At 38.3% G+C, this 14,168-nt stretch overlaps 1 protein-coding gene across 2 annotated transcripts in view; it reads right to left on the bottom strand.

Moving 5' to 3' along the window:
• The window catches only part of LOC126253029 (uncharacterized), a 344,974-nt gene extending 332,674 nt beyond the window's left edge, over positions 1-12,300 (bottom strand). For both annotated transcript variants that reach the window (XM_049954093.1, XM_049954094.1), the window contains exon 1: positions 12,038-12,300. The gene's annotated coding sequence lies outside the window, so the exon portion shown is untranslated. The remainder of the gene's footprint in view (positions 1-12,037) is intronic.
• Between the last annotated feature and the right edge of the window lie 1,868 nt (positions 12,301-14,168).

Raw genomic sequence — 14,168 nt, 5'->3', positions numbered from 1 at the left:
GACAATATATAACTGCCAGAAAACTTCAATTTTTATCAAAAGAAATAAAAAGATGGAATATGCTGTATTCAAGAGCCATTTATAACTTTATGCAAGTGGTTTGGATATGAAGATGTATGAATGTGGAAATATAACTTGATGCAAGTGGCTTGGATGTGAAAAAGTATAAATGTGGGAATCAGAACACTTCGAATTATCCACATTTGTACATTTATGAAGGAAAACTTTTATCAGACAAGGGCATTTTCCGAGACAGTAAGGAGTATCATGCAGACAGATTTTTTTGCAGATTTGTAATTAACATGTTTCTGTTATAGAATTAATAAATTTCCTTCATGTATAATACTCTGTGAACACAAGAAAGTTGGGTCAGGTCGTATGGCAGACAAGTGTACAAATCCACATTCTGATACACACTGAACGCTAGTAAGAACAACAAAGAGTGAAACTGTACAGTCACACACAAGGGAACTGATACTATAAAATGGGCTACGAAAGGAAGCAACTGGAGTTGTGCAAACAGGGCAATGATTAAACAACACTTAACTTTCATTGTAACATCAGACTGTGGAAAGTGAACTCTTAGTGTGCAGTTTGTATGTGGGGACATTCCTAGGTGGAGTGTGAATACATGTGCCAGTCTGGGAAAAACAGTGTGTTTTCTCACATGAATGCAAATGGAAATGGACAGAGGCTGAACAGCACTAGATAGCAGTAATCCAGCTAACTGGCAGGCAACATTGTCAGTGTACAGCAGTGTGCATCAGCTGATGCAAGAGTACCCTATCGTAAGATTTAAAGACCAAATGAGAACTACAGAGATGCTCCAAGCTTGCCTGTGGTTTACATAAGCCTTAAATAATCACAAAGGAGAAAAAATATAACATTAATAAATAAATTCCTTGTAAATTACTAATCTCAAACAGCTCCAATTCCAGAGCCTAAATTATTATTATTATTATTATTATTATTATTATTATTAATTATGAGGCCAAACAAAAATACCTCTGCCTGCTCTTTACGATTAATCAAATTTGTCTCTTCACCTCAGGAAGATTAAAATATTATTTGTTATTGACTATGTTCCATGTGTTTCATGTTCACAGCCATCCAATGTGGGATGGCGAGTCAAGCAACCCTTCACTTGCTGACAACCAATAAGATGTAGTTATAAGACACACCCTTGGCCAAACCAGGCTGCTCCACCTGACAACCTCAACTAACTAATGATCAAGATTACTGAAAACAACGTGTCTACTGAATAGAAAATTGTGTAACCGACAAACATGAAAACCTACGTAACCACAAAATTTTACAACAGAAAATTTTCTCCACTCAGTTCAGTAAAAACTTGAAGACTTCTTTGGAAAAAATACAACCCCTTCGTAACCAGAAATTCATATGTGCTGAAATAATGGGTCAAAAATACTTTGTAAACCAAAATCATACAGTTTTAAGAAAATGCCTCGTGAGGTTGCAAGGGCTCTTTTTTTTTTTTTTTTTTTTTTTTTTTTTTTTTTTTTTTTTTTTTTTTTTTTGGGGGGGGGGGGGGGTTCCGTGAAACCACACCCAGATGGAAGGGCAATATACAATTAATACACGAAGGATTGAAAAAGCAACCAACCTCACAAATAATAAAAAAGCAGTCAATACTGAAGTATATATTATATCACATGCAATTAAACCCCCCCATGAACCATGGACCTTGCCGTTGGTGGGGAGGCTTGCATGCCTCAGCGATACAGATAGCCGTACCGTAGGTGCAACCACAACGGAAGGTTATCTGCTGAGAGGCCAGACAAACGTGTGGTTCCTGAAGAGGGGCAGCAGCCTTTTCGGTAGTTGCAGGGGCAACAGTCTGGATGATTGACTGATCTGGCCTTGTAACACTAACCAAATCGGCCTTGCTGTGCTGGTATTGCAAATGGCTGAAAGCAAGGGGAAACTAAGACGTAATTTTTCCCGACGGCATGCAGCTTTACTGTATGGTTAAATGATGATGGCGTCCTCTTGGGTAAAATAGTCCCCCATTCGGATCTCCGGGTGTAGACTACTCAAGAGGACGTCGTTATCAGTAGAAAGAAAACTGGCGTTCTACGGATCGGAGTGTGAAATTTCAGATCCCTTAATGGGGTAGGTAGGTTAGAAAATTTAAAAAGCGAAATGGAGAGGTTAAAGTTAGATATAGTGGGAATTAGTGAAGTTCGGTGGCAGGAGGAACAAGACTTTTGGTCAGGCGAATACAGGGTTATAAATACAAAATCAAATAGAGGTAATGCAGGAGAAGGTTTAATAATGAATAAAAAAATAGGAGTTCGGGTAAGCTACTACAAACAGCATAGTGAATGCATTATTGTGGCCAAGATAGACACAAAGCCCATGCCTACTACAGTAGTACAAGTTTATATGCCAACTAGCTCTGCAGATGATGAAGAAATTGATGAGATGTATGACGAGATAAAAGAAATTATTCAGGTAGTGAAGGGAGAGGAAAATTTAATAGTCATGGGTGACTGGAATTCGAGAGTAGGAAAAGGGAGACAAGGAAACATAGTAGGTGAATATGGATTGGGGGAAAGAAATGAAAGAGGAAGCCGTCTGGTAGAATTTTGCACAGAGCACAACTTAATCATAGCTAACACTTGGTTCAAGAATCATGAAAGAAGGTTGTATACGTGAAAGAAGCCTGGAGATATTGACAGGTTTCAGATAGATTATGTAATGGTAAGACAGAGATTTAGGAACCAGGTTTTAAATTGTAAGACATTTCCAGGGGCAGATGTGGATTCTGACCACAATCTATTGGTTATGAACTGTAGATTAAAACTGAAGAAACAGCAAAAAGGTGGGAATTTAAGGAGATGGGATCTGGACAAACTGATTAAACCAGAGGTTGTACAGAGTTTCAGGGAGAGCATAACGGAACAATTGTCACAAATGGGGGAAAGAAATACAGTAGCAGAAGAATGGGTAGCTTTGAGGCATAAAATAGTGAAGGCAGCAGAGGCTAAAGTAGGTAAAAAGGCAAGGGGTACTAGAAATCCTTGGGTAACAGAAGAAATATTGAATTTAATTGATGAAAGGAGAAAATATAAAAATGCAGTAAATGAAGCAGGCAAAAAGGAATACAAACGTCTCAAAAATGAGATCGACAGGAAGTGGAAAATGGCTAAGTAGGGATAGCTAGAGGACAAATGTAAGGATGTAGAGGCTTATCTCACTAGGGGTAAGATAGATACTGCCTACAGGAAAATTAAAGAGACCTTTGGAGAAAAGAGAACCACTTGTATGAATATCAAGAGCTCAGATGGAAACCCAGTTCTAAGCAAAGAAGGGAAAGCAGAAAGTGGAAGGAGTATATAGAGGGTCTATACAAGGGCGATGTTCTTGAGGCCAATATTATGAGAATGGAAGAGGATGTAGATGAAGATGAAATGGGAGATATGATACTACGTGAAGAGTTTGACAGAGCACTGAAAGACCTGAGTTGAAACAAGGACCCGGGAGTAGACAACATTCCATTAGAACTACTGACAGCCTTGGGAGAGCCAGTCCTGACAAAACTCTACCATCTGGTGAGCAAGAGATATGAGACAGGCGAAATACCCTCAGACTTCAAGAAGAATATAACAATTCCAATCCCAAAGAAAGCAGGTGTTGACAGATGCGAAAATTACCGAACTATCAGTTTAATAAGTCATGGCTGCAAAATACTAACGCGAAATCTTTAAAGACGAATGGAAAAACTAATAGAAGCCGACCTCGGGGAAGATCAGTTTGGATTCCGTAGAAGTATTGGAACACGTGAGGCAATATTGACGCTACGACTTATCTTAGAAGCTAGATTAAGAAAAGGCAAACCTACGTTTGCAGCATTTGTAGACTTAGAGAAAGTTTTTGACACGGTTGACTGGAATACTCTCTTTCAAATTCTGAAGGTGGCAGGGGTAAAATACAGGGAGCAAAAGGCTATTTAGAATTTGTACAAAAAACAGATGGCAGTTGTAAGAGTCGAGGGACATGAAAGGGAAGCAGTAGTTGGGAAGGGAGTGAGACAGGGTTGTAGCCTCTCCCCGATGTTATTCAATTTGTATATTGAGCAAGCAGTGAAGGAAACAAAAGAAAAATTTGGAGTAGGTATTAAAATCCATGGAGACGAAATAAAAACATTGAGGTTCGCCGATGACATTGTAATTCTGTCAGAGACAGCAAAGGACTTGGAAGAGCAGTTGAACAGAATGAATAGTGTCTTAAAAGGAGGATATAAGATGAACATCAACAAAAGCAAAACGAGGATAATGGAATGTAGTCGAATTAAGTCGGCGATGCTGAGGGAATTAGATGAGGAAATGAGACACTTAAAGTAGTAAAGGAGTTTAGCTATTTGGGGAGCAAAGTAACTGATGATGGTCGAAGTAGAGAGGATATAAAATGTAGATTGGCAATGGCAAGGAAAGTGTTTCTGAAGAAGAGAAATTTGTTAACATCGAGTATAAATTTAAGTGTCAGGAAGTCGTTTCTGTATGTATTTGTATGGAGTGTGGCTATGTATGGAAGCGAAACATGGACGATAAATAGTTTGGACAAGAAGAGAATAGAAGCTTTTGAAATGTGGTGCTACCGAAGAATGCTGAAGATTAGATAGGTAAATCACATAACTAATGAGGAGGTATTGAATAGAATTGGGGAGAAGAGGAGTTTGTGGCACAACTTGACTAGAAGAAGGGATCGGTTGGTAGGACATGTTCTGAGGCATCAAGGGATCACCAATTTAGTACTGGAGGGCAGCGTGGAGGGTAAAAATCATAGAGGGAGGCCAAGAGATGAATACACTAAGCAGATTCAGAAAGATGTAGGTTGCAGTAGTTACTGGGAGATGAAGCAGCTTTCACAGGATAGAGTAGCATGGAGAGCTGCATCAAATCAGTCTCAGGACTGAAGACAACAACAACAACAACAACAACATGCAATTAAAAACCCATCAAACTCCAATGTTAATGGACAAACAACATAAACTGCATATTAACAAAAAAAATATGCACAGTATGGATCATTTTTGTACAACCAGACGTTGACTGTTTAAAATAAAATTAATGGTAAAACGATTGAAAGGTTTACTTCTGTTAATGTAATGTCAATTATAAAATGAAAAATTTTGTACCTATTATAACCCATATTATAAACTGTATGTAACTAAACAGAAACAAAACTTGATAATGTCGAAGGAATATTTTAACTTGTAAATGTGAATACATTTGAATGGCTGCATCCTTGTTCGTGATGTAATCCACTGTTACCATTGGAGGCTATATATTATATCACTTATGAGTGTGTACTTTGTGCATCTGCTATATTTCTGTCATGAAAACTAGAGATCTGAAGTTGCTATAATCAATTACATTTAGGGTTCTTTGCCACCATGTGTAACCACTTACAGACTTCATGAAATTATAAAATTATTTAAAGCAATTAGAAATTATGCACTCATCCATTCTACAGTTGCTCATTTGGCAATTTCGCAACTTGCAGATAGTAATTTGCTTGACTTGTCAAGATTTGATCATTTTAATTGTTCAAGACAATAAAATAAGAGAAGTGAATTAAAGTGTGTGATTTTTGCTTTCTTAATTCGACAGCGGAAAATGGGCTGAAGGTGTGAACTCTACGTACAATCTACCATTCAAAGTGCCTGTCGATGAGGCCGTAAAGACCTTGAGAATGTACGGGCATGTTTTTAGACTAACCTGGGATAAATGAATACCTGCCGGCAAAAACGTTGTAACCCTCACTTTTCTAAGAAACCGGTTTGTCACATATAAATGTTGTATGTGCCAAGAGTAAGGCGTGTATGAAGTGATGTTGGCAAATGTGTACATTAAGCGCCATTTTTCGTTTGTTTCCTATTCGTCACAAGGTGCTTGCATGCAGAAATGTTGTAAACATGGAGCAGGAACGTTGTGTGACGTTAAATCAGAGCATGTGCAAAGATATAAACATGGGCCAGAAACGGAAAATTAAGTATAGTGAATGGAAGAGGAATGCGAAGAAACGCAAACAGAATTCGGGGAAATCATATTTGGCCCACAACAGCAAACCAGTACCAGGGAAAATCCCTGCTGAACAGGTGGGTGCATAAACCTTGTATGCCAATCTAACACAATATTTCTGTGAAATGGGAGATTCCATACGTTATTCACAAACATTATATTGTAATGTGCTGTCATAGCCTTTACCTTTGACATTAATGTGGTTAACTATAGTTATCATTACGTCGTGCTCCCTTTATAGATTGCTACCTGCAAACGTAGATACCAATGTAAAACAAAAAAAAATGGAGGACAACAGAGAGCTGTTTCAAGAATTCCATGCCTTAAGACTATAATGCACAAACCAGACATTTGGCTTCGTCGTGCGTTGAAATAGTAGACATCAAATGTAGGGAGACGAAGGAGACCACTTTGCACAGACACTGCACATTCAAGTACTTTGTAAGAAGAGGAGCAGAAAAAATTCAGGTACGTCAAAAAAACATTGTGCATGGTATATAGGATTACAGCTAGATGTGTACAAATGCTCCAAGGGAAGATGAAATGTGGCGTGCCGTTATAAGACAGAAGAGGTAAGTACATGAATCATTCAAATAAGCTGCAGGACAGTTTGAAGGACGTGATAAGAAACCACATTGAGAAGCTACCAAAACAAAAAAGCCACTACTCAAGACATAAGAATGAAAAGCTCTGCCTGAGATCCTATTTGAATATTTCTAAACTTTGCCGACTCTTTAAAGAAGATAATCTGACAGTATAGTGTAGTGGAAGAGCTCACAGAGGTATTTTCAGGGGACAATATAATTTTCGCTTTGGAGTACCACATTCGGATTCATGTGGGTAAATTGTGACAGATTGTTCCTGCAGTTAGTTAACAGTAAAAATGAAACAGAGAGAAAGAAAATCAACTAAGAAAGCAAACTGCACCATTTACATGCGGAAGCAGCGTATTCAATGCTGGAGAACGATACAGCAAAAGCTAAAGCAAACGAAACCTATGTTGTGATATGCACAGACCTCCAACAGGTGCTGTATTGTCCTACCCTTACCCATTCTGCAATTTTCTATCAACGTCAGCTGTCAACCTACAATCAGGCAACACATAACGTTGATGACAATAAGGTGTCGATGTATGTATGGCCTGAAACTGTTGCTAAGCAGGGATCAGTGGAAATTACTTCGTGCCTTCTTAAGTACGTAACATTTACATTTTCAGTACTAAAACCATGTGAAGAAAGAACTTTAGTGGTGGGGTCAGATCGATGTACAGGACAGAACAATAACTGGAAAACTATTGTTTTGTATCAATGTCTTCTGAACATAAAGTATTTCACCTCTGTGGAGCACAAATTTCTTATCACAGGACACAGCTTTTTGCCTTGTGACAGGGATTTCGCATTAATTGAGAGAAATAAGAAGAACTACTCTGTGTATGGACCATTTGAATGGGTTCAGGTAATAGCTACTGCACAACCGAACAACTCATTTCTGTTTTGTTACATGGAGCAGGACGATTTTATTGATCTAAGCGGTATTGAAAAGCACGTCCACAAAGATCCAAAATGCAAAATAATGGATTATGTTTGGATGAAGATATCTTCAGACTCCCCAACAGTACTTCACTGCCGCAACAGCCATAACTACTTGCAGCCTTGATACTCAGCAAACTTAGCAAAACGCTCCAGGGGTAAAAATAGTATTACATTTCCGCCGGTGGTGTTAAGGTTGAGTGGCCTACCTAGACTTTATGGTGAGCCATTGCCTGTCTCTGCTAGACATGGGTAGATATATTCCTGAAAAATATTGCGAGTTTTATGAGAACCTAAAGATAAAGTAAAGTGACAGTGTCATGGTCGGTCACGCCAAACGTACGTTTGCAACAATACGTCTTGTGTGTCATGAATAATCGTGTTACACAGTGGGAACTACAGTATAACCTCGTTAGCGCAAACTCGCATAAGATGAACTCGCGGTTAACGTGAAAAAAATATTGGTCCCGCCAGGAATACATTAGTTCTTATGGTATGTTTCATCGGTTAACACGAATTTCGGTTAAGGCGAATTACGAACTCTGTTTCAGTTCCTAGCGTAATTAAATTTCTCTGTAACACAAACTTCCGACCTTAGAGCACTCTAAAGCATAATTTTTTTTTCCGAAATGAATGTAGGAAATGTAGGCTACAAAGCTAATTATACTTATTGTTGACTTGTTTTTAACGTATTGTAGGTCGGTAGCCACGATTATCACTTTAACAATCAGCATATGCTGTACATACGCGAAAATGGCAAAGAGGAAACAGACAGCTCTAAATGTTCAGTTAAAGCTTAAGATTCTAGATGAAGTGGACCGTGGTACCAAGAAAACAGCATCCGCAGAGCAGTTTGGAATACCTAAATCTAAATTATCCATTATTATTAAGAAGCGAGAAAAAATTATTTATGTTGCAGCATCAGGTTCTGGAAACAAATCTAAACGAATTTGTACTACCAAGTATGAAGACATCGAGATGTTACTGCTAGAATGGTTCAATCATATGCATGCATCTAACATATCTTTAACTGGCCCTGTGATTCAGTCAAAAGCAAATGATATTGGTCAAGACACGGGCATCGAAGACTTCCGTTGTTCTGCTGGTTGGTTATATCGGTTCCAAAAGAGACATTCAATGTCATCTGTACAAATCTGTGGTGAAGCAAATAAAGTTGATGAAGAAAGTGTGAACAGCTGGTTGCATGAATTCAACCGAGTGAGGGAAAAGTATGCCTCGTGTAATGTGTTCAACATGGATGAAACTGGATTTTTCTACAATCTTTTCCCAAATCACACCCTGGGGATAAAAGGTGATAAGTGTCACAGTGGAGCACAAAGCAAACAGCGTGTGACTGTTGTACTGTGCTGTAATGCTGACGGCAGTGAGAAGTTTCGTCCCTGGGTTATCGGTAATTCCGAGAAACCACGTTGTTTTTTTGCATCTACTCTCACCACAAGAAAGCTTGGATCAATGGCACATCATTTTGCAAGTGGCTTCTTTGTTTCAAAAGTCGAATGGTTGCTCAAAATAGACATCTTATTCTTACATTGGACAGATGTACTGCCCATAACGTTCATGATCTGAACCTATCCAACATAAAGGTTCAGTTTTTTCCACCCAATGCCACAAACCGCCTTCAGCCTCTGGACCAAGGCAAAATCTCTTTCATAAAGAGAACTTATCGTAAGCGACTTTTAAGAGCTGCAATTCGTGCTGCTGAAAACATTAGTGCAACCCCAAATTGGAAGCCATCACAGCAGCCTGGAACTCAGTATCACCACATCATGTAGGGAAGTGCTTTAACAGAGCTTGGAGACATAGCAACACTGAAGATGTCCACGAGTTAGAAGATGCCACTTCACCTGATGAATGGACAGTTCTACAGGACGTTGCAAACCCTGGGATTAGTTTCGAAGAATTCATTAGTGTAGACGACGATGTTGCCGTATGTGCTTCTGTGGAATCGGATGTGCCAAAAGTTGTGAATGAGGTGCAAGAAGGGCCATCAGAAGAAAGTGAAGAGGAAGAGAATACAGATACCATTCCACCTACCTGTCAGGAGATGTTTACAGCCTTGGACTGTTTAGAACGGTTCGCTTCAACATCCGACATCACTGCTGGGTTTACGGACGCAATCATTACAATTGGTTGTGAAATTACAAAATATTATTGTTCCCATGAATGTCAGCAAACCATGACCGATTTTTTTCCAAGAAAGTAACATACATAATTTGCGAGTACTTGGATTTTACAATCATTTTATAGTGTTATAAGTATACAATAATGTGATTGATAGTATAGTGTATTACACATTAGTGTACTGCTGTACATGTATACTTATTAAAATCTGTGTTCTTCACTTAACACGAACTCTTGATTTTTTGGTCCCTTCGGATTCATGTTAATGAAGCTTTACTGTATTAATAATGTTTCATTTCAATTGCATGTGCAGTATCGATTCTGTTTCGTTATATTCTTGTGATATGAAAATGTGAATGTTTATCACTGCAAACCCTTCTTTTGTAACAATATTTCCACCTTCAGTTAAACACCCAGAAGCTCCGACATTGTATAATGCAAATTGAATTTACGCCTAATCAGAATGAAACCAATAAACAGTATTAGAGATTAAATAATATCAGTGGTATAAACGTTGTAACCCACAAAAGTGTGCTACTCTCGTTAGAGTTACAATGTTTTTGCATGGATGCTGAACGAAAATCTGTAATATCTTGCCTTTCAGGTCACGTACTGCCACAACTTGTACACATTAATCAGCAATGGACTCATTTCAAGTGATTGTGAATGCTATTTCTGCCGTTCATAAACCTGTACAATTTGTATTTTGAAGGTTACTATGTTTTTGCCGGTAGGTATTCAAATAGATAAGTGCCTACAGAATTCGAGCATACTCAGGGGTGCAGAGCGTAAAAATGGATTTATGGAAGCACATTCTATCGTTCCTAATGATCTGTGATCACAGAGAACTTGTGACATATAGTGGACAGCCACAGACACTTTCAATATGCCACGCAGAGGATCACATGAGAAACAATTCCCCCCCGCAGACGCCCAATGCAACTCCCTAGAGAAAACACATACACAGGGGTAATGACACACCTGAATAGAGTTCCCAATGCTCTCATTAAAAGAAAAGAAGAATTTCAAGCCATCACACCAGGATGAAATGAATGACAGGATGGTGGCCAGCCAACAGCCAGAAGAGGCAAGCATAATGACAGCAGAGGCCTCTGCCACGGCAGTGCCCACAGCGACTGCACCAACACCTGAATCTGTACCTGTTCCTGCAGCAGAAGCTTTGGTCAAACCACGGCTGTTAGTGAAAAACAAGAGACCGGAATAATTTTTTTTAAAGAATGAACCCATCACCACCCCACATTTATATTTTGCCATGTGATTTACAACAGTATGAAGTAGTTATGGAAATATTTTGAAAATTTTCAATTATGTACTTTTTGTAAAAAATTAAATCAAAATATTAATTAGTATTTTGAAAAAGGTTAGTAATTAGAAGCTATGTTTTGTTGTATATCACTGGAAAGAGCATGAAAAATGCTGCAAAATAACACCTTTCCTAGCTCTCTAGCTCAATTAGGGCAGCTCCTAGGGCAATTGAAATAAAGCCCATTCATACATTTTTGGGCAGTTTTTGAAAAGTTTACATGACCATATTTCAGGAATGGTTTGCGGTAAAAACTGAAATTTGGTATTGTTCTTAGTTTCAGCACCCACTATAAGTAAACCACCTTTCAGCAAAATCTAAGAGGGTGAGGTCAAATTTTTATTTAAAGTGTGTTGATTTGACATGGAATAGCCCATGAATATTGCTATTTAGGGTGAGTGAATATTAAACAGAGATTGGCAATGGCAAGAAAGGCATTTCTGAAGAAGAGAAATCTGATAACATTGAATTAGAACTAAGTATTAGGAAGGCTTTAGTGAAAGTTCTTGTCTACAGTGTGGACATGCATGGAAGTGAAAAACGGACAATAAACATGTTAGACAAGATGAGAATAGAAGCTTTTGAAACGTGGTGCTGGAGAGGAATGCTAGAAATTAGAGGGGTAAATTACTTCACTAATGAGAAGGTACTGAATAAAAGTGAGAAGACAAATTTGTGGCACAGCTTCACCAAAAGAGGGGATCACTTGACAAGACACATTCTAAGACATCAGGAGATCACCAATTTAGTATGGGAAGTGTGAAGAGGGGAAAAGTCGCAGAGGAAGGCCAAGACATGAATACAGTAAGCAGATTGAGGAGGAGGTAGGTTGCAGTAGTTACTGGGGGATGAAGAGACTTGCACAAGATAGAGTAGCATGGAGAGTGAAACCTGCATCAAATATAGCAACAGACTGAAGACGACAACGACGACGACGACGAGAACAACATAACATTTTAGCTTCCTAACGAGTTATAGTGCTCTAGTAAACTTACTGTAGGTTCACGCATAATCCACTTTGTTCCCAGTCGTACGGATTTACGTCAAAGAACTTATCATTTTATCCAAAAATACACACGGTGAAAACACACAGAAATAACTTCTCTTTAAACATTTTCCACAAACGTTCGTCAATCGTAAACAAACAGAGAAGCAACACCAAATTTCAAACCACTCCAAACAAAACCGCCAGCACAAACATAATATGTGTACCGCGGGTAATTACGTCACTAAACGTCTTTGGACAAAAAGCAGCGATAACTACGGGAGTGTCTTGCGCCAGTAAAGAGTAATGCACGCATGTGTTTTCATAGCTTGGTTTTTTTCATATAATACTGAAGAATGGGATACAACCGTCGGATTTGAAAAATGACATCACAAGTTGCCACAGATGATGCTTTGCAAAGACATGGACGAATGTTGACAAAGCTAGGAATGTAGTAAAGAGGCAACAGACCATGGATATATACAACGTATCTCCATATTTCGAACGTTATGTTCATACATCGCATTTTTTTCGCAGAAGAAACTCCTAGTATGCTATTCTTCAGTTGATCTGTGTAGGTCAACTGAAGGATAGTAGCTAAACTGAAGGATAGGATACGAGCGCTAGCAAAAATAGCGACATTTGTAACATTGGCATGGAAAACGTCAGTTGACATATGTAGGATACAAATTTTACGTATGTCAGTTTTTTCACCTTCCTTAGTTTTCAAAAAATTAAAAGCAGCAAAATACAGCGACAGAGATGACAAGACAACTGCTTATAATAAGGTATTTGACTGTTTTCTGGGAACTGTTTTAAATGTCATTTTATGCTCCTAACATTTTCCTCTTCCTCTTGAATTTCAGTATTCTTCTATAAAAATGGTAATGAAATTCAAATTGTCTGAAAGCCCGCTAAAAGGCTCTATTCGAATCACGTGATGCCTGTGACGTCAGTGGCTAGCTCGCTGTTCCTACTGTCATAATACTATTATGATGGTATGTAGTACCATGCTATAGAAATGTAATTGTAAAAACTAGTGAAAAGTTGTTTATGAGCGTTACAAAGAATGAAAATATGTATAAAATGTGGCTGCCCTATACTAGCAAATTGCCATCAAGTCGAGACACAAACTCACCAACTTAATTAAAAATGTTTTGCACTGTGAAGTTAACATTAGTTTACCTCCAAGATACGATCTGCCACTGTTACAATGAAGGATAGCGTCATTTTACGAAATTAAACTTCCAGTGAAAATTGTCGTTTCACCTAACTACTGCTCAGCTGTTGGGTATCTCAGTTGTTAGAGCCGTAAAGCGTCGATTTTAACGAGTTGATGTCCATAGATCGCTGGTTCGAATCTAACCTGACAGACCGTTTTAACTTATTTGTAAAATGACTCGACAGTCCTCTCACATGATAACCAAATCACAATCACAAAACTTCATCTCACTGATCAAAAACTGTATGTTATTGTATTTTTCTTGCTGTTTACATGCGCTTACATTTGTAATCGCTGTTTACATTTGTCACATAAAAAAGATATTTTCTAGTTAATGTGACCATGCACTTTTTACTTCATGAGAAACACAGTTTTTTATATTCGTACTCTCCAGCTAAGATTCTTATTGTTTAAACTTTCGCAGTTTCATCATCTCACGTAAAGGTGAAGTAAGGCTGCTTCAGACGCCAACGTTAGTTTACATTCACAAATATTGCAGCCCTTACGTTTGTGTCACCTGCATGCTGTGTGCTTCATATATCTCTCCATATAACCTCACTGTTCCACATCTCGTTGTACTGTGGATGTATGGTGATATCTTCACTATTAGCAATGTTTTAAAAAAAATTGAATTGTTTGTTCGTGAAGTAAATGCATCCTCTGCTGTCCATTTCTCAGATTAACACTAATGTGAAGCTATGTTTACTACATCCCACAATCGAAATAACTCATACAATCATTTCTTGCTAACAGTATTTACGTATTTAGTATAAACTTGTAAAAACACATGACCTCTTTCTTTGCATTCGGATGTGTTATCCGTTGCACCGCTGGACGCGTTCCCTGCTGAGTGTCTTCTACAGAGGAAAGCAGCACTACGTTTTGCCAAGAAAAATTTTATTGTGCTTTGGGTCGTAGC

Source organism: Schistocerca nitens, chromosome 4 (assembly GCF_023898315.1).
Source record: "Schistocerca nitens isolate TAMUIC-IGC-003100 chromosome 4, iqSchNite1.1, whole genome shotgun sequence".
Taxonomy (NCBI): domain Eukaryota; kingdom Metazoa; phylum Arthropoda; class Insecta; order Orthoptera; family Acrididae; genus Schistocerca; species Schistocerca nitens.
The sequence above is the reverse complement of the archived record's forward strand: the minus strand, read 5'-3'. Positions and strand labels throughout refer to the sequence as shown.